This window comes from Manis javanica, chromosome 3 (genome assembly GCF_040802235.1).
Source record: "Manis javanica isolate MJ-LG chromosome 3, MJ_LKY, whole genome shotgun sequence".
Lineage (NCBI taxonomy): Eukaryota > Metazoa > Chordata > Mammalia > Pholidota > Manidae > Manis > Manis javanica.
In genome coordinates, this window is record NC_133158.1 from 200,725,097 (window position 1) to 200,752,511 (window position 27,415).

Consider the following 27,415-nt stretch of genomic DNA (forward strand, 5'->3'; position numbering starts at 1 on the left):
GTCTTTGAATATTTTAATGCTTGGTATTGGGCCACAGTGCCTACAGCTGGAATGTGGACTGTCTGGCATAAGGCCTCCGGGTAGGTTCCTACGTTAGAGCACCAAGGATTTCTCCGGAGCTGGTATTTTTGCTGGGGACTCAGAAATCATGATAGTGGATCACAGGTTGAGGAAAACTTAAACTTGAAGATAACGTTTCCTTCAACTGTTACTACTGCAGAGAGTATTAGACATGATCTTTATTTTTATTACAATAGCTTTATTGAAATATAATTCATGTACAAAGAACTGTAGATATTTAATGTGTACAATTTGATGAGTTTGGGTATGTGCAAACACCACAATCAAGGTCAATAGACACATCTGATATCTCCCAGAGTTTCAGTGTATCCCTTTGTTTCCTTGTTTTTGGGTCTTGGTGGGGGTTTGGTAAGAACACTTATCATGAGATCTACCCTCTTAAGAGATGTTGAAATGCACAATACTGTGCTGTTAACTGTAGGCGTTATATTGTACAGTAGATCCATAGAACATATTCATATAACATAACTGAAACCTTAGACCTTTTGAATAACAAAACTGAATATCATTTTTTAATGACAATAAGAACTAGCATATTTTCTATAGTCAACTATATGACAGGGAATAGTCTCAGGGCTTTCTGTTAACCACATTTATAGGGGAGATCTTATTAATTTCCCATTTTACAAATAAGGAAACTGAGGGAGTGATTTATCAGTTATTTAGGTTAGCTTTAAGCTTCAGAGAGGTGCCAGCTAACATATGGGTTGCACATAGACAAAGAGGAGTGAGTTCTGGTAGAAGAATTACCTCTCATCTCCATGTTCCTTTCTATATATTTACTAAATTTTATTGCGGCAAGAACACTTTACATGAGATCTACCCTCTTAACATTTTAAGTACATAACACAGTATTATTGATCCTAGGCACAATATTATAAAACAGATCTCTAGAACTTATTTATCTTACTTCATTGAAACTTTATGCCCATTGAATTAGATTAGTATATGCCCACTTCTCACTCCCCAGCCCCTGGCAACCACCATTCCACTCACTGATTCTATGAATTTGACTCGTTCAGATGTGCAAATAAGTGAAATCACAAAGTATTTGTCTTTCTGTGACTTATTTATTTAACTTAGCATAATGTCCTTGAGGCCCATCCATCTTACTGCATATTGCTGTGAAAGATACCTACCCTCCCGTGTTCACAGCAACATTATTCATTTCAAGATGTGGACGTCAGCTAGAACATTTATTTATTCATGATGTCTTCCATGAGTTGGTAAAAATCCAGCATCAGTCAAGATGTGGAAACAAGCCAAATGTCCATTGGGAGATGAATGAATAAAGAAAATAGGATACATGCATACAATGGAATACTATTCCATTTTCAAAAAGAAGGACCTCCCACGTTCTTTGTTTCATTGCATAAGATTTTACTTTTACACTCTGTTGTGTAAGTGGTGTCATGGGTCTGCCATTCTCTAGCTGGGTGACCTGTTCAATCAGCTTTAAATAAATAGTACAGTTCTCAACTTCATACTTTCTCATGGTTCCTGCTTCCATCTTTACCACTAAGTTCAAACTTGCCAGCCAGATGCAAAACCCAATCCCTTCAGGGTTTTCCCTAAAAACCCTGGATCTACTCACACCAAGCATATCATGCCCTGAGTGGATTTGGTGGGCCACTGGAGAGGTTAAAATGAGAATTGTTTCACTTTCTGCCATCTCGCCAGCACCTCCTTCTTTCTTTCCCTTAGCACCTTCCCCAAAGGCCACCCACCACAGGGAGCCCCTTGGATGAATGGTCTAGGCCCCACCCAGTGAAACCTCCTTAAACATGGGATTCTTATACCAACTGCAAGAGGAACAGCATCTCCTCAGTATCATTATACTTAGTGAAGGACTTTTTTCTTAAACTGAATTGTTACTTGAACCTTGACTGTTGAGGCAATATCTAAGAATTACACATTTGCCCTTGTTAATTATAATTTTAAGGTTAATTGAAGAAAAGACCCAACGTAGGAATTCTATAACAAAAAAGTGTAATAATCTGAAGATAATGAAGTATCAGCACTCAGTTGTGCTGAACTTTGTAGAGACTGAAAAGATTACAACACTAAAACCAGTTGGGGTCCTAAGGTCTGGACGGCTGAAATGTTACACCTTTGGGCCTCAGCAAGTGTCTTGAGTGACAACACAGACAGATGTTCCTCTCAACACACTATAGGCATTTCTGACTGTTTAAGGCTCTAACCTACAAGGAAAGAATCAGCAATTAATTTCCTGAAGCTGGGAATAATTTCCTTTTAAGTTCCTTTATATATTCTCTTCACATCTTGACCTTGTAAATCTCTTATCTCCATTTCTTCTTTAACCAAGATTGCTAGGTTGTTTCATTTTCCCACCATTCCTAATGTTTGAACCATAGCTGATTTCCCTTATCCCCATCAAAAGCCATTCATCTCTAAGTTGAGAGCAATCTGCTCCTTCTTGATGTTACGGCAGAGGAGGGATCTAGCTACAGCTCTGGGTACAGTAAATGTATTGCAGCACAGCCAGCCACCCAGTCATTCTTGCTCTCTGCTGGCCAGTTTAAAAATTGGCAAGGCTGTACTGATTGAGGAGATTGAAGGCAATGAGCTGAATCGACCAGTTCTACTGCTCTATAGTGTGAGTCAAATGTCTACACATGGCCCGCACCTTCTCTTCTTTCTTTATAGCCTCTCTTAACATCTGTATAGAAAACCAGCTCCAATCTTGCTTGACTTCATGCCTCACTACTTCACTCTCCACCTCCTTAAAAATGCTCTACTATATCTTAAATAATTTTTATATCATTACTTACCTCCTTTGAAACATGCCCTATACAAAGTGAAAATACTGATCCAAAGTAAGACCTAGAAAAAAATGTAATTTAAATTTATCGTTGTCTATGTGAACTGCACAATAAAACACCAGGCATATTGTTGGGATCTTACTTATAAATAATGATAGTAAATCATACTCTCCTAGTGCTCTATTTTTGAAGTGTTTATTTAGCTCATATTTTCATTTTGGTGGTACCAGACTTAGCTTTGACATTTTGACTTTGAGCCATAGTTGCTCCATCATCCTTTAGTGACCCCAACTAGCCACTGAATCTGACCTTGGTTTGTGGTCAATTATCTTCTTAAATGTCTACTATTCCTCCCAGTCCACTTGATCTCAAGGTCTCTCTCACTTGCCACACCAGCTATCTGACAGTAAAAAAAATCTGGTCAACATATTCACACTATATTCAGCTCACTTAACCAACTGTGCCTGTGCAAAATGTTTGTATAGGAATAATCTAATTTCAAAATAATGTTCAAAATCACATTCAACAAACACAAAGCTTAATTGCTCGACAGCACCATCTAGTGACATTGAATGTTGCACCAAGCATCGCAACTCATAAACCCATTGGAGACCATGTTTCCCAAAAGTTTTTAAGGCCCTCAATGGACACATCTTACAAATTTTCATAGGTTCCCACAATGCTTAATAAATAGAGCATCTCTGACTGTGGTCAAGGGCAGTAGACTTAGTCTAGTACCAATGAGTACAATACCTTTTTATTAAAAAAAATCATTGAAATTCTTCATTCTTACTGCTCTTTTTCTTTCAAAATGGGCATAATTTCTCTCAGTCATTTCTCAGTTCTCACATCAGATCATAAGCGTCACTTACAAGTATCTTCTATGCATCAGGCATTGGCCTACATACTTTAGCATGGATTCACTCAATTGGCCTTGACAATAACCCAATGAAATGGTTGCTACTGGTATCCACCTTTACATTATGAGAAAAAGCACAGACTGCCTAAAGCTATGCAGCTAATAAATATTTATCTTTCTGAGTACATGTTTCTTTTATTTTATTAATTTCCCTTTGCAAAGGTTACTTCCAGGGAATGACAAAAGTTGTTAGAAGCTACTAAGTTTTTTAGTGCTTCATGAAATCAAACACTATAGGCTTGAAAAGATAAATGATGTTGTCTCTCTCAGAGCAGGATGGAGAGAATTAAGAGTTCCTTCTACAGGCATGTAGAGGGCTATCACAAGAGATGTTTTGTAACTTGAAACTAAGGTCATCTCTGGTCGAAACTCTGGCCTAGGTGAGTTAGCCAGCTCTAATTATCACCCAAAGATTGTAATGCATTGCTAAAGCAATGAGGAAAGACCTAACTAAGGTGAATCAAAATAATAAGATTATAATATGAGGGAGATAGGTGAAAGTGATAAAAGTCTTAGAAAGTTTAAACCAGGTTGATTGTGTTATACCTGACCCAAATAGCAAGAAGATTCATCACAGAACTTAGGAAACAGGACAAGAAATGGATCATGTTTTTCTGGAACTACCCAGGAGTTATGAGTCTAGAACGTATAGATATTTTCCGTGAACAGAAGAGTGTGATGTTTGGGGACAAGAAGAGTTTATTGGCTTTTCCATGGTTTGAATGACATATTTTTCAAAGCTGTCTACTTTCCTTGACTAATTTCATGCTGACAGACTTGGCAAATGTGCCTGTTATCAATTGATGGCCTCTCCATTCTAAATCTGACCTTCATTACCTACTGCATGAGAATGGAGCAGGGCCCTATAAATATTTTGCCTTTTCCATCTGGCATGATGTTATGCATGGCAGTAGAGGGTCCAGGAGAGACACCAAAGGCAGAAGGGGCTTCTCTTCCTGATTCCGGCCTGCTCTCCCCTCCAGAAGCTTCCCTGTGTGAGGCCTCTCCACTGCCAGATCCTGCACCATGCAACAGCCAACAGCACCCAGGAGCCAACGGTTTCTTTTTGCACCTCCCCAAATGACTTCACAGTAAATTCTGAGGTGCTGTGTCTCCCTGTGGATGGCTCCCCTGACACCCCAGAGGGTGGGTTTCCAGAAAGTTCTGCTAGCAAAGCATCTCAGTGACTTCTCAGCCATCAAGTGAGCCTTGGCTGCATCCTCCCCAAGAAGGTCTGTTTCTCCTTTGGTGCTCCACCCCAGCCCCCAGGCTAGTTGCTGCTCCTTTTATCTGTGATTACTGAATGCCTTAAAGTTACTTATATTTTTTATATTTCTAGTTCACTATGAGTCAAATTCCCTATTATAGTAAATAATTCTTTATATGAAATGTTCCTTGTTTGAATTACTGTGCAGTTTTTCTCTCTCTTGATTAGGCCCTAGATGATACAGCAAGCATCTTTGTACAATTCACTCAACTTCCCAGAAATGGAGATTCTTTAAAAGAGTGGCCCCTGAATATTAAGTATAAACAATCTGTTCATGTGATGATAATATTTATCAATATAATTAAGAAATTAGAATACTAATTTTTTTATATCAACCTTGATGAGGTTAATTATTCCCTATTACACCTAAACCCATTCAAATCTGGATGTGCAAACAGAGAGGTATGCACAGCAGAACCGGAGGTAGACCTGAAAATCTGAGATTTTGGGCAGTGGGGGCCTCACCAAGATACCACCACTGTGTTGGCAGTCATCTGGCTTCTTTCTATAACACTTCTGCTCAGCTCTTGAAATTACAATGGTGTGTTACTTTGCTACATCAGGAAAGATATAAATTTACCAAAATGGAAACATTTAATGATCTAGGAAAGAACCTTATCTTCTGGTTCATTTATCTGTGGTCAGCAGGAGAGGTTAGGATAACAAGGTGGTTACTGACAATGAACTTGACCTACTAATAAGTCACAAGCCAGTAGTCATCAATGTGCCATGAAAAGAAGCAGTGAACCTCTCTGAATGCTTATTATTCCATTTTATAGACTAGAATTATTTTTCTGCAAAAGAGAGTCAGATAATCTTAATACTCAACTCTAAGACTAGAATTATTTTTTCAGCGCAAGGCCATTATGTAATCTTAATACTCAACCTCTAAATACTTACCAAATTTGAATCTGAAAGAGCAAGAAATTAAATGTTGGTCAAGAAGACACTTCTACTTTCAATTTGCAGTGTAAACTTGTTCTTAATCTGTTGTGGCTATTTTCAAATGAAAGAGTGCAAAATAAACCTTGACCATATTAGGTTAAGAACTGGGTCTCCAAATCACATTTTAAACAACTGCCCTGAATTGCTTACATCAAAGAAACTCTATTCATATTTGAAGCAAAGCATTTGGAAGAGTATATTGTTTTACCAAAATTAAAGAAAATAATCACACATAAATATAGTGACAAAGGAGAACAACATTAATCCATGAAAAGGAATTTCTCTCTGCTTCTTTTCCTTATATATCACCCATCATTATTAAGAGAATCACAAACCTTAAAGTTAAAAATAATTCATAAATTCACCTTTGATTTCATACATAAAAAAGAAGGGAATTTTGGGGTTCACCCACTTAACATTTCCAACCAAAGTAATGAAGCTCAAAATACTTTCCAAACTGTCCAGAATTAATTTTTCTTCTCTACACACTTAGCAAACTCATTCTCAGAGCTGCAAAAACCATATAAAATGCACTCCTCAGCTGTGTCTCCTAATGGAAAGATGGGGTTCTTCATTAAATACATGTTTTCATTCCCATACTGATAACTGTCACTTTATCTTAGCTTTATAAATACAGGAAACTTCTCAACATACATCGGGGTCTGATTGCTCTACCTTTTAAATTAGATTTGACTGTTCATTACACTATTTGCTACTTGGTTTCAATCTTTTGGGAAACTTCCACAAGTGGGTGGCTGTATTCATTGTGTATTGGTTCTTGTTATTTTCATTCTCTTTATTCTCATGTTCTTGAGACATATCCCACTAAATAGTCCTATACATAATATATATAATCTACATTACGGACTTTGATTCCCCACCATCTGTTACATATTTGTGTGGTTAGGTGAAAATGGGCTCCACCTATAGGGTTAGACTGTGAGCTATTTGAGGAGACTAGGGTTCTTCTGCGCCATTAGGGGTCTTTCCTGGTCCTTGCTTTAGCATTTTCTTCAGGACCCCACATGCATACACAATTGTTCATGTAACAGCCCCCTCTCTGGGGCTGTGCAGTACACAACGTACATGGCAGTCCTTGGTGAGCGAGCCTCCTCTCCCCACCTCTTCTCTCTACTCCTTCATCCTCCGGGACTAAGTTTAGTTGTAAAAAGTCTGAGCTTCAGTCTGGAAGTTTCAGTGTAGAATTGAAGGCAACCATTTCTATCAGCTTACTTTTCAGCAGGCATTTTACAAGATCCCCAAAGTAACAGAGACCTTTCAATTGTTCAGTCACTTTTTTGTAACCTTTATTGCTGCTGATATTTTGACTTCCACATTTTTCTTTAATAAATTGTCTAGCATTGGAAAAGAACAAAAAGGAATAGGTACTCGAATCTATTATCTTTTCTGCTAGTTCAAATGCCAATTGAAAAAAAAATTGAAACTATTGATTCAGATGGAGTTCCTGGACTTGCCTGAGCTCTCTGATATCTTTACAGCAAGGATAATTGAAAGCTGACCATAAAAACTGTCCTCATTGTGGTGCTATGAAAGCCTACATAAAAATGAATGCATACACCATGAGAATTAAACCAGCAAGCACTTTTCTTAACATGAAAAGCTAAACTGATTTCTAGTTTCACTGCAATATATTTGTTGGAGCCCGAAAGTCAAGAGATGCCTCATGCTTACATGAAATTAAACAGCATTTATGCCTATGTATGCACATACACATTCAAACACCTGAGACAAGGTAGGGTTTAAGAGGAAGGGATCCAGGGTAAGGAAAATAGGAAGAGGATGCGGTCACCTTGCATCCTTACCCTCATCAGAGCCTTTTGTTAATGATAAAAAATCAGGGAGTTTGAGACAATGTTACCAAGGGTATTCTACAAGAAAAGGACCTAGCGTTTATTTTGCATGCTGTGTGCAACATGCTTTATATGAGCTCCATTAAATTTCACAATATCCCCAAGAAGGAAATATAGATGCCCAGGGCTGGAAGGGAGTGGTGCAGGCTGGGGGTCGGGGTTTGGGGGTTGGACAGCACAGGGAGGGTTGGAGCATCTTAGTGAGATTAAATAACTTTCCCAAGGACCTACAGTCAGTAAATAATGGAAACTAAACTGTGACCTAGAAGTTGCTAACTCTCAGGCCTTTTAAGCATTTCTTTGTTGTTTCATTATGAAAATTATACACACAAAAATAGAAATAATGTGTCAATATTCCACACACCCACTACCCACTTACTAAATGTTATTATTTTGCTATGTTTACTTCTGATCCTTTTATTGAATAATAAAATGTTATAGTCAAAATTAAAATCTACTATCCCATTTCTGCTTCCTCCCTCTCTAAAATTAGATACTAGCCTGAATTTTTATATATACTTAATTCCTATGAATGTTTCCATAAGGAAATATTGTATGTGGTTTATTTACCTAACATCAATAGTATCATCATGTTTGTATACATTTTCAGCTTAATTTTCATACTCACAATTATATTTATAAAATGTCTTCCTGTTGACAGATCCATAACATGTAGCTCTAGTTTACTCTTTTTAACTATTCACTATTTTATTGTTTGGTTATTCCACGCTTTATTTCTCCATTTCATAACGGTGGCCAATTAGACTTTTTTATGTTTCTATTATAAATAATGCTCTAATGATTATTCTTTCTACATATTCTTTTGTGCATATGTGTATGGGTTTCTCTAGGAAATGTTTGTAGGAGTGAATTTCTGGGTTCCAGGGTATGTGCGTCCTCAGATTCTTAATACTGCCAAATTGTTTCCCTTATTGGACAGACTCCTGCCCCACCAGCAATAAAGATAGTTCTCGGGACCTCCAACCCTCACCAGTAGTTGGTCTACCCATGACCTTGACCTTGTGCCAGGCCAAAGACTCTGATTCTTTCAATTACATCCCCCAGTTAAAATATAATTTTTTATTTTACTGCATAATTACATGTTGTAATTTTAGCTACACTCTAAGTGTGAGTGGCATGTTAAGGATTTGTGTGTTCCATCCTTTTATATACCTCAGTTCTTCCTAGTTTCCCTCCAATAAAATAAAAATACAACCACATAAAGTTGATAGGTGTTTGGCCACCAGATATATCTCATTGGAATTTTTATCACATATTTTTTAACCGGAGTATTTTCACTGTGATGAACTCTATTTGTTACCTAATCAACTTTTCCTTTCAAACCAGGATTTTTTTCTCATCCCAACCTTTATCAGATGCAGTCTGCAAAAGCAACTTTAATGTATTTTCCCTGGAGAAAAAAGTAGGCTCTCCATTACTCATTAATTAAAATACTCAAATTGACCAGTGAGAGGGCTCCTGAAACCTGAGGATGCGGTTGTAACTGGCTCTCCAGTCTGATACATATTACTAGAAAGAGAACTTTTACTAGAGTGCCTCCTTGTAATTATTAATACAAAAGGATCTTGTAGGCACAGCAACCAGGATCCTCCCTGTGGTGCTGTTTCAAGCTAGATTATGTCAAATTCTCAGCTCTACCTTTACAGTTGCCCATTATTTCACTGAACATTAAAAGCCTTTCCTCAAGAGGCCCAAATGCAGGATGCTTAGATTTCAGGAGAGGTTCCTCTGAAAGGAGCTCCTGGAATCTCTGACACCTCAACCCATACGGCCACAGACATTATGAGAGCTCAAGTCAGTTACCCTTTCCTGACATTCCAGCCACGCTCCTTGAAATGAGCTTAGTGTTCTTTATGGGCCAACCTCCCACAGTGTGAGAGGTCAAAGTGCCAAAGTCATCAGTTTGGTCCCAAGGTGCTAAGGATCCAGATAGTACAGCTTTTAAAATCCTATTGGGCCTCTACCTAGAGTAGGATAGAAAAGGATCTGGCAAGAAAGCAGGACAGATTACTCTTTATTTAGATAAAATTATAACAAAGGGGTGCACACTAAGAAGACAGGTCTTGTTTTCTCCTTCCTCTGCAGTGACGGGGAGACTCACAAAGGCTGTCATGTTGGTGGCTTAGGCACACAGTGACTTCCTAGCCTTACGGTGCTCTCAGTGCCATCCACGGACTCCTGGGGGCCCTGTGAGCCAAAAGGGGTCTCACACTAAAGCATTATTTGCCACCTTCACTGTGTTGGCATCTGCACTGACGGGGCAAAAGCAATGGAAGGTAAAACGGCTAGAGCCTCAGCACAAATCCAGGCGGGGACGCCAGACTGCAACCAGCTGCCCTCGGCGTTCTTCACGGCCACATGCGGCAGAGGCCAGACCGCCAGGCTTACGTAGGAGTGTCCTTGACGAGACAGCGCAAAGTGCTAATTTGATTAAGTCTGGACCTTTAAATACAGATATAAAAGATATTCTCCGTGCAGAAATGGGAAGTACGCATACACCATTTCTTCTGAATTCCAAAGTATAATGAATGTCTAGAAAGAAATACTAGAGTGATTGTCTGAACACAACTAAATGGGCCACTTTTTTCCTAGAACTCCATTTTTACTTGGAAAAAAATACTCTCAGACCAACTATAGCTTTTCCTATCGACGGCAGACATTTCTTTTTTTTAGCTGAATGAAACAATCCTGTAACTTGAAGGAGACAACTGAGAGATTTTGTTGCCCATGATAAACCTCAAGTTTTCAAGTTAAAACTAGAATTTGGGGAATCTATATTTGCCACTGTCAGCTTGATGACTTCCCAGTACTTGATCATTTGAATGACCTTGGTAGTTACATTAATATGTGGTTCTGATACCATAATAGTGAAGTATGTCAACATTGGGAAGAGCTGCCTAATTCAGTAAAGCAATGTTTTCCAAAAACCCCATGCATGTTGTAAAATCATTTTTCAGTCTATTTGAATGAAACCCAACAGGAAATGTTTGCTGGTATGCTTTTAGATTCCACATTGCAACTATCACTTGTCCTGTTTTGGTGTGGTCTCAAAGAGAAATAGCCACATTCATCCAAAAAGCTATCAAAATTCTCTTCTCTTTTCCAGTTATGTATCTGGGTTAAACTGGGTTTTCTTCATATTCTAACTTAAAGAAATATAATAACAGATTGAATGCAGAAGCATATCTGAGAATATTTTTGTCTTTTATTATGCCAGAGATTAGAGATTTGCAAAACTCTAAAACAATGCCATTCTTTTCAATAATTCTTTTTTTGGTGGGGGGGGAATTGTTGTTTTTCATCAGAAGTGTTGATATGTTAACAAGTTATGATGTTTATCATTTTTTTAACTGAATTAATACATAGATAATTTAAAACTTTCAGTTTTAATTTCCAAGAGGACAAATATCAATAGACATAATGCATATAAACAAAAACTCTTTGGTGTCAATAATTTTTTAAAGTGTAAAGGGATCCTGAGACCAAATAATTTAAGAACCCTTCTGTTAAGCCATTAGAGATCTATGCAGTTAATTTCTCATCTGAAGGGTTGCATGAAATCTCACCTCCTGTAAGCAGGGTTCCACACTACATCCAGGATCTCGGTACTAAGCAACAGGAATTAACGCTGGCTACTTTAAAAGAAAAAAAATTATCGGAAGTGTACTTGCTGGTTCGTAGAATTACCAGGTGAGCAGGAGCCAAGAATATAAGGCAGAGCCAATATCCAGTCTCAGGCACGGGACCAGTCTGTGCAGTGCTGCATTGCTGGCACTGACGGGACAGAGCTACTGCTGGCGCTGGGGCCCTGCACCAGTCACTTCCGTCCATTGGCCTTCCGACTCCACCAGGGCTGCCTCATAACCTCCCATCCTCCTACACGGGCAGGCAGCATCTCCAGGGCACACGTGATTGGCTGAGCCTTATTTCTGAATCCTTACCCCAGTCTCCAGGGAGATAGCAAAGGAAACATCTGCTCCTTTCCGATTCCAAAGTGGGAGGAGAGGGCCGACTTCCCACCTTTTCTGGTTTACCCCCCAAAGAGCCACTGTCCAAATCTTAACTTGTGAAGGACAGCAGAAACAATGAAGTAGAGTGTGTGTTTTCTGTATTCCTCAGTCCTACCTGAAATAAAGTGTGAAAAAAGATTAATAACCATCTTCTGTACTTTCCCACGATGTCATTAGATGTTATATATATATATATATATATATATATATATATATATATATATATATATATATATATATACACATAAACATACTCTTGTGGTTTACCCATTCTTCCTATTGGAATGCTGTTGAGTTGACTGACACTCCTAATTTCTTTTATTTATTTGTGTAATTCATGAAAGACCCTCCTTGCTAATATAATACAATGAAGTTATTTGTTATAATAGTTAAGATGTTTCGAATGAGGCCATCCATGAGAATAAGCAACTTAAGAGAAGCTGTAAAGGGCATTCTTCCTGCCAGCTTGTCACAAACAAAGCAGAGCTCAGTTCCACCTAGACTTCTTGGGGAAAGATTGTTGCCTGAGTTACATGGATCATTGCCTCAACTCTTTTCCTCTGTTCATGGTATACACACACACACACACACATACACACACATATGTATGTAATTCACACTCATGTCCCATATTGGCTCTGTTTTTCTTGAGAACCCTGACTCATACAATTGGGAAATCCTGCCTCGCCATGCTTTTTCCAAGATGGCCTGTTCATTATAGAGTGGGACCTCACTAGCATTCACTAAAGAAAATGATTTGCCGAGAGAAGTGTCTAGCCTTGCCTTCTCCAATACAGCTGCCACTAGCCACAGGTGGCTCTTGAGCACTTAAAATGTGGCAGTGCCACATGTTGAAATCATAATATTTTGAATATACTGGGTTAAATAAAATAGATCGCTAATATTATTTTCATGTGTTTTGTTTATACTTTTTTTTGAAGTGGCTACTAGAAAATATTCAGCTACATATGTGGCTCTCATCATATTTTTGTTGGACACCATGGTTCAGCATGACTCTCAAACTATGCAGTTTCTGGGCTCCACAAAGGTCCCCTCAGTTTCCACCCAAGGATGTTCCTCCCTGCAAATGGTTGCAACCTAATAACCTTGAGTGAAGACAGTGACGCCTATGCCATTACAGAGGTCTTTGAGATGTGATTAGTCTAAAATCAGGGGTGAGGGTAGCTGGTTAAGAAAGAGCCAGATAAAACTGCCAAGGAATACAGAGGACTGGAGCCAGGTGTCCGAGGGACGGCAGACAGACTCGAGGCTGTCCTAACAGACAATGTCACAATGTTGTCACTCAGCCTATAATCATAAACCAAACACCAGTCTTAAACATTTGCAGAAGTGCCACATTTATTTGTTTATTATCTTCATCTTTTTATTTGTAATGTGGCAATTTATTTTCTTTGCCTAAAATTCTTAAGTGAATTTGGACCAGCCTGTTATGCCTTATTGTTATAGTTCTGATGGTTTTGGGGACTGAATGAAAGTATTTGGAATCATCAAGATCTAATTGCAGTGGATGAACTTGAGAATTTTCAAAACATTTTTCTCCATCTGGCTGTTTCAGCAACACTTTTATGAGACCTCCAAATATGGCAATTTCTGTGGATAAAATTAAGAACAGGGAGCTAGTTAGTGTGAACTACTAGCTGACAGAGGTACAAGCCATGTCCATTGCCTTCTTACAGAAACTGGAGTGGAGAGGATAATGTGTTCTTTCTAATTTAAAAGTGCCATGGTCCTATTTCAGTAGGATACAATTCATGAAGAATTCTAGAAATTTCTAAAGTGTGCTAGAATATTTTCCTTATAATGTTTGTATTTTGTTACTAATGCATCATAGTCTCATTTCATTAATCTTTGGAAAAGTAGTAACATTTTCACACAGGTCAAACAGAGTGATAAAGAGATCACACTGGGGATCTGGGTTCTAGTTTGAGCTCTAGAAAATTTACTTAGTTTCTTTGTGATTTATATTTCTTATTTTGTTAACTGAGAAGGTCAAGTATATGTTCTTTGAGGTCCCTTCTTCCTGCCCCTAATATCTGATGAGACTGAATGGAATTCAGGAGACCATCATTGGAAGTCTGCATTGTACAGTCTAGTCAGTAATTGAAAACTTTAGACAAATTGACTTTTGAAGTCCCTTTTAGTTCAATGCTAATTCAGGCCTTTTCCTACTCACGAAAATCAGACATACACCATAAAATGCTATTTTTTCACATTCACAGGTGTGGCAGAGGATGTCTTTAAAGCTTTGTAATCATTGGGCGCAGTACCACATGGTTCAGCTGTACAGACAACACTTGTTGATTTGAAATAACCACATTTTTCATTTCAGGCCAATTAGGCTGTGGTTGCATGGGTGCCATCTGGATTTTCCAGAAGGATCCAGGGTAAATACAGCCAGGTGCCAGACCCCAGGTCCTGCTGAGATGAAATACCTTAAGGGCTGGACCCAGAACTGCAATTACTGGAAACCGTTGACAAGCCCAGTTGGAGGGAGATTCTACATCATGAATGTTAAGCCTTTGGGAATTAAAAGGTCAACACTGGGCAAATGGAAATGATGAGGCTTTCAGTCTGAAAACCGGTCATCATGTCAAAAGCCCAGTTTGGAAGCAAGTACTGAGATTATCAGGGAGAGAGAAGTGCAGAAAGAGCTTTGCAACAGTGCTGGAGGTAAGAGTGAGATGGATCTCCTGGCTTAAAACCCCAGGGCACATACAGTCCTCACTGTTCCGTTTCCTAACGTGGAAACAGAGAATAACCTTGCTTAACACTGTTTCTCAAGTGTTCTGAAATTTAATGATGCTAGAAAGAGCTATAATTTGTGACCAGAAAGTGCCAGCAAGTGCAGAGTACCACTGTTGAGGTTTATCATCTTTATGTAAATATATAATATTTTGACTGCAATCACCAGAAAGTTCTGGGATATCTATATCTTAATCCTTGTAATTTATCTTAACCCACTTCTGTTTGGTATAGTAAGTATCCATGATAAGCAGCTCTTTGGGGAAACATGAAAATCCTGTATTGACTAGAACTTAGATTCCACACAATGAATTCAGGACGTCGTGTCGGCATTACCTATAATGTCTAGAATTTGTAGTTTCATGTCAAAGGCTTTAGATTATTTTAACATTGCCTTGAATTCTTTTTTACCTTAACTAATGGAAGTGAAGAAAGTCGAGAATCTATCTATTTGATGGACTGAGAAGCTAAGTAGGTAAAGGAAATACAGTATGAAAGTGAGTATTTCATGGTATTATTTCAGTGTGTTGGAAAAACATGTGCTTTTGTACAACACTCTGAGGAAAACTAGAGACATGTTAATCCAGCAAAAATGCTGTAACGTGAATGCCAAATTGGCAAAATAATTGAACATAAAAGTTCTATTAATGCCTTAATGGCAAGGTAAGACTTTTTCCCCCAAAAAAGGTCCAACAGCAGCACAATATTTTTAAATAGTCTCATAAACATCACATAATAATAACTAGAGGATTAGAAAATAGACCAGGGACCATATTAATGAAAATTTGAAGATGGTATGATGCTGGAGGGATCATAAATGAAGAAGAAATTGAATTAAAATTCATAAAATCATGACAAATTAGAGCAAAGAAAGAGATCAATGAAATGAGTTTAATAATGATAAATATAGAATAGCTATCAGAAGACAGTAATGATTCAATGTATGAGTTACATAGGGGGAAAGGAGTTGGGAGTAAATACAGGAAAAAAAATATGATCTTACGGGTGATAATCATTAAAAAAAACTGTCAAAGTAAATTGGCTACTCAGGGCCTGCACGAGCTCTTTGTTTACTTGAGGCCTATTACTTCATACCCACAACGTCTCAGTCAGAATGGGACTCAGTTCCCACTGAGAAGTAGGAGAAGACTTTGCAACAAGGTAGTGGGGTGGGGGAGTGGGTGTGGAGATAAGGGCTGGTGAGAGAGGATGACTGGTAGGCAGGAAAAACAAAAAGTAGGGACCCCTGTGGCCTTACAGGTGGGGAGCACACCTTGGGGACAGTAGTGTCAGATGGGTCTGCTACAGCCTTCTTCCTGCATGTTCACAAAAGTTGCCACGTTGGCCTTACATGCTATGGGTCGGCAGTTTGTAAGCGAAATCTAATGCTCTGGGTTATCTGTTTGTTCTGTGTGAAAACTTTCCACTGAAGTTGGTCTGTCCGGCTTGGGCCCATGAATAATCAGGCAGTTGTTGAGACGTTCAGGCTGACTCTCTTTTCATCCTGACAGTCTGTTTATTTAACTCAGTCTTTTCCCAAACGTGCCTACATCTGCTTCAGTGGGAAGCTATTGTTCAAATACTGATTCCTGAGCCACCGACTCAAACCTACTCAATCTGAGTGCTTGGGGGTGGGGACCATGTTTTTTTTTTTCTTTTCATCTATCCAGATGATTCGGATGTGGCCGGGTTTGGGAACCGCGAACTAGCTGATATTCATAGCTTTCATTTAGAGTTCTCAGGAATGTAATTTGTGAGGCTGCTAACATGTTGAACTGGATTTATATTTATTTTTTTTATAAATTCGGTGGGATTTTGTTTTCTATCTCCCTTTTGCTCTATTAAAAGTCTAGGAGTGGTTCAATAAATGATTTGAATAAATAACAATAGCAATATTGGCACATTCTTCTAATTAGCGGACTGATGACCCTCAGCAGGGTTGATAAATGGTTCAAATATGGAACATAATGTATCATTTCATCACCTTTGAGGACTGTTGGCTTCATTCATTTCACTCAGCATGAAATGGGCCAAAGAATTTACTGCTCATTTCTTGAGTACTGAGACGCTGAATTCTCAAGGGTCCCGGGGAAGTGTAATAAACATGAAGTATTTTTGCTACGCTGATTTCTGACAGCCACTTTCACTTAAAGGCTCTCATGAAACTGCTACCAAATATTGGCTTTAAGATACTGAGAACTGATGAATACCTGTGACAATGACACATAAAAGTTGGGGGAAATCACTTTGACTTACATGTAACTCCATTTCCCATTCCACCAAACGAGGCTAATGGCAGTTGGTTAACTCTCTACTTGACACGTTGAATCAGTGGAGTGATAGCCATCAACTCACCTGAGCTATGCTGAGCCAAGACCTCTTTGGAGCAAGACATTCAATTAAATAAGTTGCACATTTCAGGGAAGAGAAAATGTGACAGTGTCTAAACATAGTTATTAAGTACCTAGCCTGTGCTAGGCACTCTATAAAGCCTTGACTCATAATATTTAATTTGCTGAAATATTTTATTAATAGAAACCCTGTGGTTAGGAATTGAGGGTCTTTTACAATGGGAAACAAATTCTGCAGGGGAACATACACCCTTTTATGTAAGTTTCTGTGAAGAAATGTCTTTAGGGGTCATCCTAGTTTGGCTGCAGCCAAATGTAGGGGCACCACCTAGTCCTGAGGTCCTTGAAGACACAAAGTATTCATCTGAGATAAAAACCCTTCAGCACCTCATTTCTTTGAAGCAACTACATTATCTTGCTAGGAAAAGAGGCCAAGCTAAATTAAAGGATCTTATTAGTATTTTTAAAAGTGTGTTAGGAAGGGAGTAGGTGTAAGAAACACTGAACAAGTCCACCCACAGAAATAAAAACAGGAGCTGGAACTTGCCTTAGCTTCCCTTGACCATTCTGAGCTAGAATAAGGAAGAAAAGACAGATAAAAATTAATAAGCGCAATGCATAAGTTAAAGAAGGTTAAAATGATAAGTGCCATTGGGAAAAAAATAGAGTAAGGGACATCAAAGATGTGGATGTGTGCAGAGGTGAACTACAAATTTAAACAGTGATCCGTTTGACCTTCACTGGGAAGGTGACATTGAAACAAAAACTAGAAGGGGGTGAGGAAGTTATCTGTATGAATATCTGAGTGAAGAGCCCATCAGGCAGAGGGAACAGCCAATACAGAGGCTGTTAGGTGGGCAAATGTCAAGCGTGAAGAAGGAATAGCAAGGAGGCCCATATGGCCAGGAAGTGTAAATGAAAGATAAGGCGATAGGAAATGGTATCGGAGAAGTGACACGGGCTAGAGTATGCGGGATCTGCAGGGGATTACAAAGAATCTGGCTTCTATGCTGCATGAGAGTGAGCTATTGGAGAGGGCTGAGCAGAAGAGAAACATCTGACATGTATTTTAAAAGAATCCCTTTAGTTTCTGTAATGAGAACAGACTGTAGCAGGAAAAGGGGACAGTAATAGACCAGCTAGGAGGCTGCTGGAAACAAGAAGTTATGATGGCTTACACAGGATGCTGGCGGAGTGAAGGTAATGGGAAATGGTTGGAATCTGGATACCTTTTGAAGGTAGAACCAACACAGCTTCTTGACTGGATGTGGGTTGTCCAAGAAAGGGGAAAAAGAAAATGATGGCCCTGAGTGTTTGTCCTAATTGACTGAAAGGAAGGCATTGCCATCAGCTGGCACAGGGCAAGCCTGAAGGTAGAGCACATCTGGAGATGGAGACTATAAGAAGTTCAGTTTGGGCCATGTTGATTTGAAATGTGTATTGGCCATCCAAGTGGACATATGAGAGTAAAAATGGATCCATTTCTGGAGTTTGGGAGAAAAATCTGTGTGGCAGATATAATTTTGGAGTTCCTAGGCCCATAGAGTATAATTCCAGATAAAATATAGGCATCTAGTGAAGCTTGAATTTCAGATTAACAACAAATAATTTTTTAGTATAAGTATGTCCCAAATACTACTTGGGACATGTGATTAATCACCAAATATAACTAATTAATTAACAATATACTTAATATAATTAAAATTGCATGCCCCATGCAATATTTGGAAGATAGCCATATTAAAAAATTATCTGCTTACCTGAAATTCAAATTTCATCCTGTATTTATATTTGCTAAATTAGGCAACTCCAACACAGATGGTCTTTAAAGCAATGAGCAGCCATGATTACCAAATGAGTGAGATGGAGAATAGAGAAGGATCCATTGCTCAGCCCTTGATCTCTCCAACATTAAAGGTCAGGAAGAAAAAGAGAAGCTATCAACAGTAAGGAAAAAACATGATATGGAGCAGCCAGAAAGTAGGAAGAAACCCCAGAAAACATGATGTCCTAGAAGAAAAATAAAGCATATCAAAAAGGAGGCAGTGATCAATACTGTCAAATGCTGCTGATTGGTCAGTTCAGATGGGAATTGAGAAACCACCATTAGATTTAGCAACAGGTGGATCAGGAGAGACTGGACAAGGCAGTTCCAATAGTGGACAAGAACCTCTAATTAGTGTGGCTTGAAGAAAGAATAGGAATAGAAGAGTGTGAACACAGACATCTCTTTTAAGATGATGGGTGATAGCTGGTAGGAGAAGTAAGACAAAGTAAGATTTGAAAAATAAAATACAAAACAGATGGTCCCAATAAGAGCCTATCCAGGCTCTACAGAATTCTCTAGACCAATGGTTCTCAAACTTTCATGGGTGTCAGGGGGCTTGTACAAACACAAATTGTTGGGTCCCACCCCCAGAATGTCTAATTTAGTAAGTTTGGAGTGAGACCCGAGAATCTATTTCAAACAAATTCCCATGAGATAGACCTGATACTCTTGGTCCAGGATACACATTTTATGAACCATCTACCCACTGTACCCTACACATAATGTATACAATTCTACTCAATATTATTTCAAACACTTAGCTAATTATGCAAAAAATATAAAACAATTTGCATGCATTTTATACAAGAAAAAATAAGATTTTATGTATTTGCATGTGATAGAATCATGAACAAAGAAAACTTCAGATTCATATAAAACTACTACAATTATAATAATTTGATAAAGTATCTCAAATCAAGATAAATACATTAAAATCCCTTCTCAATGCTAGCAGTAACTAGTCATGGATAGAAATTGATTTTTTTAAACCTCACTTATTGTAACACATAAAAACCCTTATAAATTATTTAGGGGTACATACATAGGTAACAAAAGTTTACATGCATGGCAATCACACACACTAACTTCTGCATAGTAATCACATCTCTGAAAGGAGGAAAGATGGAAGAATGTCACCATATTCTTTATTTCTTTGTATGTTAAATAAGGAAATCTTATATAAATACATCAAGTTGTTAAAATAACAAGTATGAGAGGAGGGCATTTGTTACTTTGAACATTATTTTCTATACTTAAATACATATTTGAGATTTTTTTTTAAATGACATTACAGACTGGACATCAATCTGTAAGAAAACAAACATAAACCCTTACCTCGCACCATACACAAAAATCAAGTCCTGATGCTTAGAGATTTAAATGTAAAAAATAAAGAATATCATGCAATTCATGGAAGAGAAATAACTATATGTTTTGTAATATTATGAAAATGTGTTTAATGTTATTAGAACACAGAGATAAGCAAACTGAATAAATTGTGGCTTCACCAGCCACCATTTGGAACGTGATATTGTTTTTAAAATTTGAACCAGAGTTTCACTTACGGAGACTGAAGAATAAGAAAAAGGAGCTGCTTAAATGCGATTTTTTTGTGTGTCAAACAAAAACATACTACACACAAATACGCCCGCGTTTACTTTTCTGTATGAGCATGAGACAAGATGTGGAGGGTGTATAGCACACTTTTACCAGCGCTTACCCATGGGGTAAGGATGGAAGGGGCTGGAGGACATAAATTTTTTTCTTCATATATATTTGGATACATTCCGCTTTTCAACTCGCACATTTGCTTTTATAATTAAAAAAAACAATACTTTAAAGTATTTAGACATAATGGGAGAAGAAAAACAAAAGAAAGAATGATTTGGTATAATGGCCATTATCCCAGGGTGGTGATGAAAGAGGGGAGAGCAGGGGAAAGAGAGAGAAAAAAAATGTTATATACTGAGAACTCGTTAGGCACAGGCAGAGTGCTTGGGGCCTAGGAGGGATCCAGAAATATAAGATATAGACTTTACTCTCTCTTTGAATAAAATCTTGTTGGAAAATTAAATTAAAACACTCAAAACTGTTTAGGCATACTAGTGCAAACCCTCTGAAGCTGTCCATTATTTTTTTATACCTGTGGATTCCTTCTCAATCAATGGAAATGTGTATTTTTCTTAGCAAGTTATGGAGCAGAAAAACTAACTTGTATGTTTTAGGATAAAGAATTGGCAAACTAACAAAAATCAGACTAAAATGGATAGAGTAAAACCTGCTTGGGGATCTTCTGGAAATTTCTTGAGTGGATGCAGGATGTGTGCACTCTGAGGGTTGGTGCTTTGCTAGAATATAAATGGTTATACTTCTGTAAATGAGGTCTTTCCCTCAATGTTAACAACTTAGGGTTTGGAGAAATATTAGTTTTTTGTTCTCGATTTTAGTAGCATAAGAAAGGTTGATTGTCAGTCCTCCCTCTGGGAAGCAGGTGCCAAGACTGAACTAGAAAAACAAGAGATTGACTTGGGGGAGGACCACCTTTCTTGTCCCTGGTCTCCCTGGAAGTATACTTTTGATGCAGGTATTTGCCCGACAAGAGATTTCTCCTTCGGTGAGGCTTCTGATGATGCTACTAAAAGGACAGAGGAAGCAGCCGTAGGCAAGGAAAACCTTCGGACTGTGACGTAGGCCTGCCACCTGTGAAGGGAAAGAGAGAAGGAAGGAGGCTGGGTTAGAAGAGCCTTGGTTCTCAGAAAGCCTCACCCTGCCCAGTGGGAACCACAGAGCAGGACAGCACATGAGAGGAGTCCTACATTAGGCAGACATAGCCAGGCTGTTCTACCCTGCCATGCCTAGTCTTTCAAGATAGCATGATTCCAGGGTGTGTGAATCTTACACAGGGTCCTGAAATTTCGGCTGCTGGAGAATGCCAACTAACTAAACTCCTTGCAACAGGCTCTCTCTTGAAGGGAGATTTGCACAGTCATGCCAATTTCAGCTACATCAACTGACTAGGTCATTTTTGTCTACTTGCTTATCCAGAGCTTCTTCCACGGTAACTACTCTCTGGTAGGGTCATTACTTTCTCCACATTTCTAAGAGCTACCAAGATGCAAATCAGCCCCATCTCCTATGGTCCTTTCCAGGGTATTAACTCCAGTGTCCCAAGATAGTGTCCCTAAAGCAATGAGCTCTTGCTTATCTAGTTTTATATGCTGGTCTCTTTGGTCAAATACCCTCCATTCCCAGCCTGACAAGTGCTCCCCCTGGCTCCCACCAGTCCGTGCTGGCTACTTCTCCCAGCCCCTTTGGGATATAATCATCAGCCCCAGCATGTCTCAGTAGGGTCATGCTGGGATTTAACCCTATTTATTCACCTGGCACCAGGTGAAGAGATTGTGTTCAAGGAGTCACCTGTTGTATTGAGGGAAAGAGGCCTGTGCAATGTCTTCCTGTCTCGGTGAAGTGCTGGTTTATAACAATGAGGATTGGAATACTTCTACAACTCTGAGGGTTTAGGGAGTTTGAGAGCCACAGTCTTGGGGGGAAGGCATTCCACCAGGTGAAATCCACCAAATTCCATTATTCAAGGTCCCAGGTTTTCTCAACCAGAGCCCTGACTTTAGCATAACAGACCTGCCTTGTCTGACCACTCAATTATATTTGTACATCTGTGACTCCATTGAGTGCTGGCTTTCCTTCTCAGCTGTGTCCACTTCCCACTACCAAAGACAAGGGCTGCTTGTAAACTGCTAGAAAGGGTCTTTGGCCTTTATACTTAAGTTATTTTTAAATTCAGGTTTATTAAGGTAAAATTTACGTATTTTGATGCATGGTTTGATCAGTTTTGATAAAATGTATGCAGTCATGTAACCACTACCACAACTGAGACAGACGCCAAGAAGTCTCCTCATCATGTCCCTTGGTCATCAGTCTCCTCTCCAACTCCAATCCCTTGAAACCACTGGTCTTTCTGTCACTGTGGCTTTTACAAAATGTCATGGAAATGGAATCTTTCATAGCAGCTTTTGCATCTGACTTCTTTTCACTTACTATAATGCATTTCGGATTCATTCATTTACAATGAATTAATAAAATAGGTTTTCTTTTATTAAAACATTGTCAGTAGTTCATTCCTTTTTATTGTTGACAGTAGTCCAACATGTGGATATGTCATGATTTATTTATCCATTCCTCTTTAGGGGGATATACAGGTTATTCTAGTTTTTCGTGATTATGAATAAAGCTGCTATATTCATATACAGGTTTTCATGTAAAGGCTATGATTTCATTTCTCCTTGGTAAATCCCTGGAGTTGGGATTGCTGGATAACATGATAATGTTTATGTTTATTTTTAAAAATGCCAAACTTTAACAATATAGCTGTACCATTTTGTATTCCTACCAACCATCTATGAGAGCTACAGTTATTACATATCTTTGCTAGGACTGCGAATTATCTGTATTTTTAATTGTAGCCATTCTAATAGGTATATCATTACATTTCATTCTGGTTTTTATTTACATTTCCCTAATAACTCATGGTATCATGCATCTTTCTATATGCCTGTTTGCCACCTATGATATATATATTTCCCAGGTATATTTGTTCTTCATCCACAGCTCCTGAGAACACTTCAGAGCCTTAAAGATGAAATGGGTGTCTTGTCATGTTAATGAGAGACTTCTGGACCCCACCCAAGGGCAGGGGCTGGAGGCTAGATGAGCCAATGGACAATGATTCACTCAGTCATGACTATGCAGTGAAGCCCTCACAAAGCCCCTGAGAAGAGCCTCTCTCTCTAGCATTTTGCTTCCTGTCGGAGAGAGCTTCCATGCTTGGAGAAGCAGAGCACGTCCACGTGCTACTCAGCCAGGCCCCCAGCTGCACAAGGACAGAAGCTCCCTTATTTGGGACCTTGCCCTCTGTCTGTCTTTCTCTGGCTGTTAACTTGCATCCTTTACAGTATCCTTTATTAAACTAGTAAGCTGACATTTTTCCCACTCTGTGAGCTGCTCTTGCAAATCAGTAGAACCTAAGAGGGAGGTCATGGGAACCTCCAGTCTGTAACTGGTTGGTCAGAAGCACAAAGCACAGGGAACTGCCTGGGGCTTGCGATTGGCATCTGGAGTTGGGGTGGAGGGCAGTCTTGTAGGAGGGAGCCCTTAACCTGGGAATCTGGTGCCATCCCCAGGCAGATAGTGCCAGAATTGAGTTGAGTTCTCAGACACCCTGCTGGTGTTCAAAAATTGCTTGGCTTTGTACATGGGAAGATCCCATCACACAAGCACACACGCACGCACACACACACACACACACACACACACACACAAGAATTGGCTTCGTACATGGGAAGATCCCCTCACACACACACATACACATGGACACACACACACACACACACACACACAAGAATGGGGTCAGGAACCTGAAAGGAGTTCTTGGTGAGGGAGTTCACCAGCCCTTCCCATTCATATCATATCTCCTTCCCATTTTTAAAAATGGTTTGTTGGTCTTTCACACCTGGTTTTTCCCTGTTTGCTTTTCAAAAGGTCTTTGTAGGGCCTAGAAAAACTTGGCAAAATCCACCAAGTCCACTGTCCTTGTAGAAATTGTTCCCTCACCATTTTCTTAGGCCTGATTTCCCAGATCACCATCAATGCAAGATTTTGCAACTGGACCACAATCTTGTGCCAAAGATAATCCATGGCCCTCATTCCATTTAAGATGGAATCTTCCTAATTAGCCAGTCAGTGAGTGACCTGGTCCCCAAACACCTATTACTACCTGCCTTTTGACACTAATTCTTGCTCCAAACTGTGTTAGTTCAGTCCTCTGGGAACAAGCACTGAGATGGAATTAGAAGTGCAAAAGATCCATTGTGGGAAACAACTAGAAAAGATAGAGGGGTGAGAGAGCAAGAGCAGGCAGGGGAAACCCTCAGGACATGTGGAAGGTGTTGCCCCTGCAGTGCAGCTCTGAGAAACTCTTAAGCCAGCACAATCGGGAACCCCAGAGTAAATACTGACCACTATCGGAGTGCCACGTTGGGCAAAAATGACCAGCTCCAGCACTCATGCCATGAGCAGTTACTGGCTGAGAGTGGCCTGTAGAGAGCATGTGCCCTGTGCTGGATCCTAAAAGGTCCTGCAGCTGGAGGCTGTGTGCTAACTCAACTCATGGCAGAGTCCCTTTAGAAGGGATTCTGGGTGGCACAATTCCATGGCTACACTCAATTTGGGAGGAAGAATATATAGGTTGTGGACCAGGACAGAGTTGAAAGACAAGAAGATTCAATGACTGAAGACTAAAAATGGGCCTTTGGGGGTTGTGGGGTGCATAGGAATCTCCAGTGAGAATGTCACTAGACTGTACTCCAAGGACTGGACAGCATAAGCCTTCCTCTGCAACTCCCCACTGAATCCCCTATTGTTTCAATATCATTCTGTCTGGAGGTTTCAGAAATCAGACTTCAGGCTCAGAGGAGGAAAACCTTACTGTTTCACATGAAAACAGTTTGGACCACCCTCCCTCTTTACAATAAAAAATACAGAAGTACCGATCCCTTAAAATTCTATCTTTAAATAAAATAGTATTCTAGTCTTTCCCATGTCTGACTCATCCTTCACCCAGCTACCAAACACATCTTCCTAAAATATTGTTCTGCACACATGGCTCTTGAATAACCTGTTAGCAGGGCTCAAGGCCCCCATCCAACTCCCCAAACTCTCCTCCTATTCTTCCCTGCAAACCATCTGCTCCCAGGCTCCGCTCTCCAAACGCAATCACATCTCCTCCTGTTTTGTCTTTGCTTACAGCATCCACCCCTCACTAGAAGGTCCACAACCCAGAGTCAGCCAACAGGCGTTATGTTTGGTTCACATACTGTTTGAATTTTTAAAAATCATCATCAACATTTAGAAGTAATAAATGTCACAACATTGGATTTCTTGCTTTTCCTGAAAAACTGGAAGATCTGGTAACACTGGGGTGTCCCCTGGCAGCATTCATCTGTCGGGCCCAGGAGCCCTTTGCAGATGGAATATGAACTCTCCACTATGACCCCAGCCTGGCCCATTCCATGCCTGGCCCTCCAAAGCATCTGAGTTTGCAATCCCAGCTTTCACTGCCCCCTGCCCGGAATACACTACCCATTTCTCTCTTCTTCTTTCCAGGGTCACCTCCTTTCCTGATCTGGTTCCCTACTCCTGGATTACTATACCTCCCTCAGCATGTACTTGCTACCTACACTGAATTCTGACAGTTGAGTATCTGCAGGATTTTATTTGTCTTTGTGACTTGATTGCTTAAATTCCTTGGGAGTGGACCCAGTGTCAGGCACAGTGCCCTACAGTTAATAGGGGAACAATAACTGTGATGCCGCTACCTCTGCCTGAGTAACTCATATATTCTCAAGCTTTTGGAGATTGCCGTAGATCTGACCTGAAACGGCTTAAGCATAAGAGGAGGACTTTATGGCTTGTGAACTAGGAATGCAGAGAAGGAGCTGTGGACAACTGGGTCCACGAACTTGAATGCTGTCAGCCTTTTCTTTTCTCCACCCTATGGTTCTTTATTCATCTCCTCCCCAAATTTCTCTGCATGCCCGAGTCCTTGTTGCCGGCTATCTACTGCAAACAGAATTTTTTAAGAATTCATTTTTTAAGAATAGTTTGTTTCACAGCAAAATCAAGAGGAAGGTACAGAGATCGCCCATATACTTTCTGCCTCCACCCACGCATAGCCTCCCCCACTGTCAACATCCCCCACGAGAGCAGGAAATTTCTTTCAACTGATGAACCTACATGACACACTACTATCACCCAAAGTCCATAGTTTCCATTTGGGTTCACTCTTATGTTGTACATTCTTGTGTTGTATATTCAAAGTACATTATATGTCCAATGACCTGTGTCTACCATTATAGTGACATACAGAGAATTTTCACTATTTTAAAAATCCTCTGTGCTCTGCCTACTCATCCCTCCCCAACCCCCAACTCCTGGCAACCACTCATCTTTTCACTGTCTCCATAATTTTGCCTTTCTCAGAGTGTCAGATAGCTGGAATCCTACAGTACATAGCATTTTCAGATTGGCTTCTTTCATTTAACAAGTGCATTGAAGGGTCCTCCATGTCAAGCCACAGCCTGATGGCTCTGTTCTTTTTAGCTCTGAATAATATTCCATTGTCTGGATGTACCACAGTTTATTTATCCATTCACCTACTGCACCATCTTGGTTGTTTCCCAGTTTAGGCAATTATTAATAAAGCTGCTAAAAACAACCACATGCAGGCTTTTGTATGGACATGTTTTCAGTTCTTTTGGGTGAATACAGAAGAGTACAATGGCTGGATCACATGGCAAGACTACATTTAGTTTTGCAAGACACCACCGAACTGCCTTCCCAAGTGGCCATGCGGTTGGTTTTGCATTCCCACCGAAAATGAATGAGAGTTCCTGTTGCTTCACATCCTCACCAGCATTGTGTTGTCAGTTTTCTGCATTTTGGCCTATCTAATAGGTACATAGTGGTATAGTGGTAACTCTTTGTAATTTTAATTTGTATTT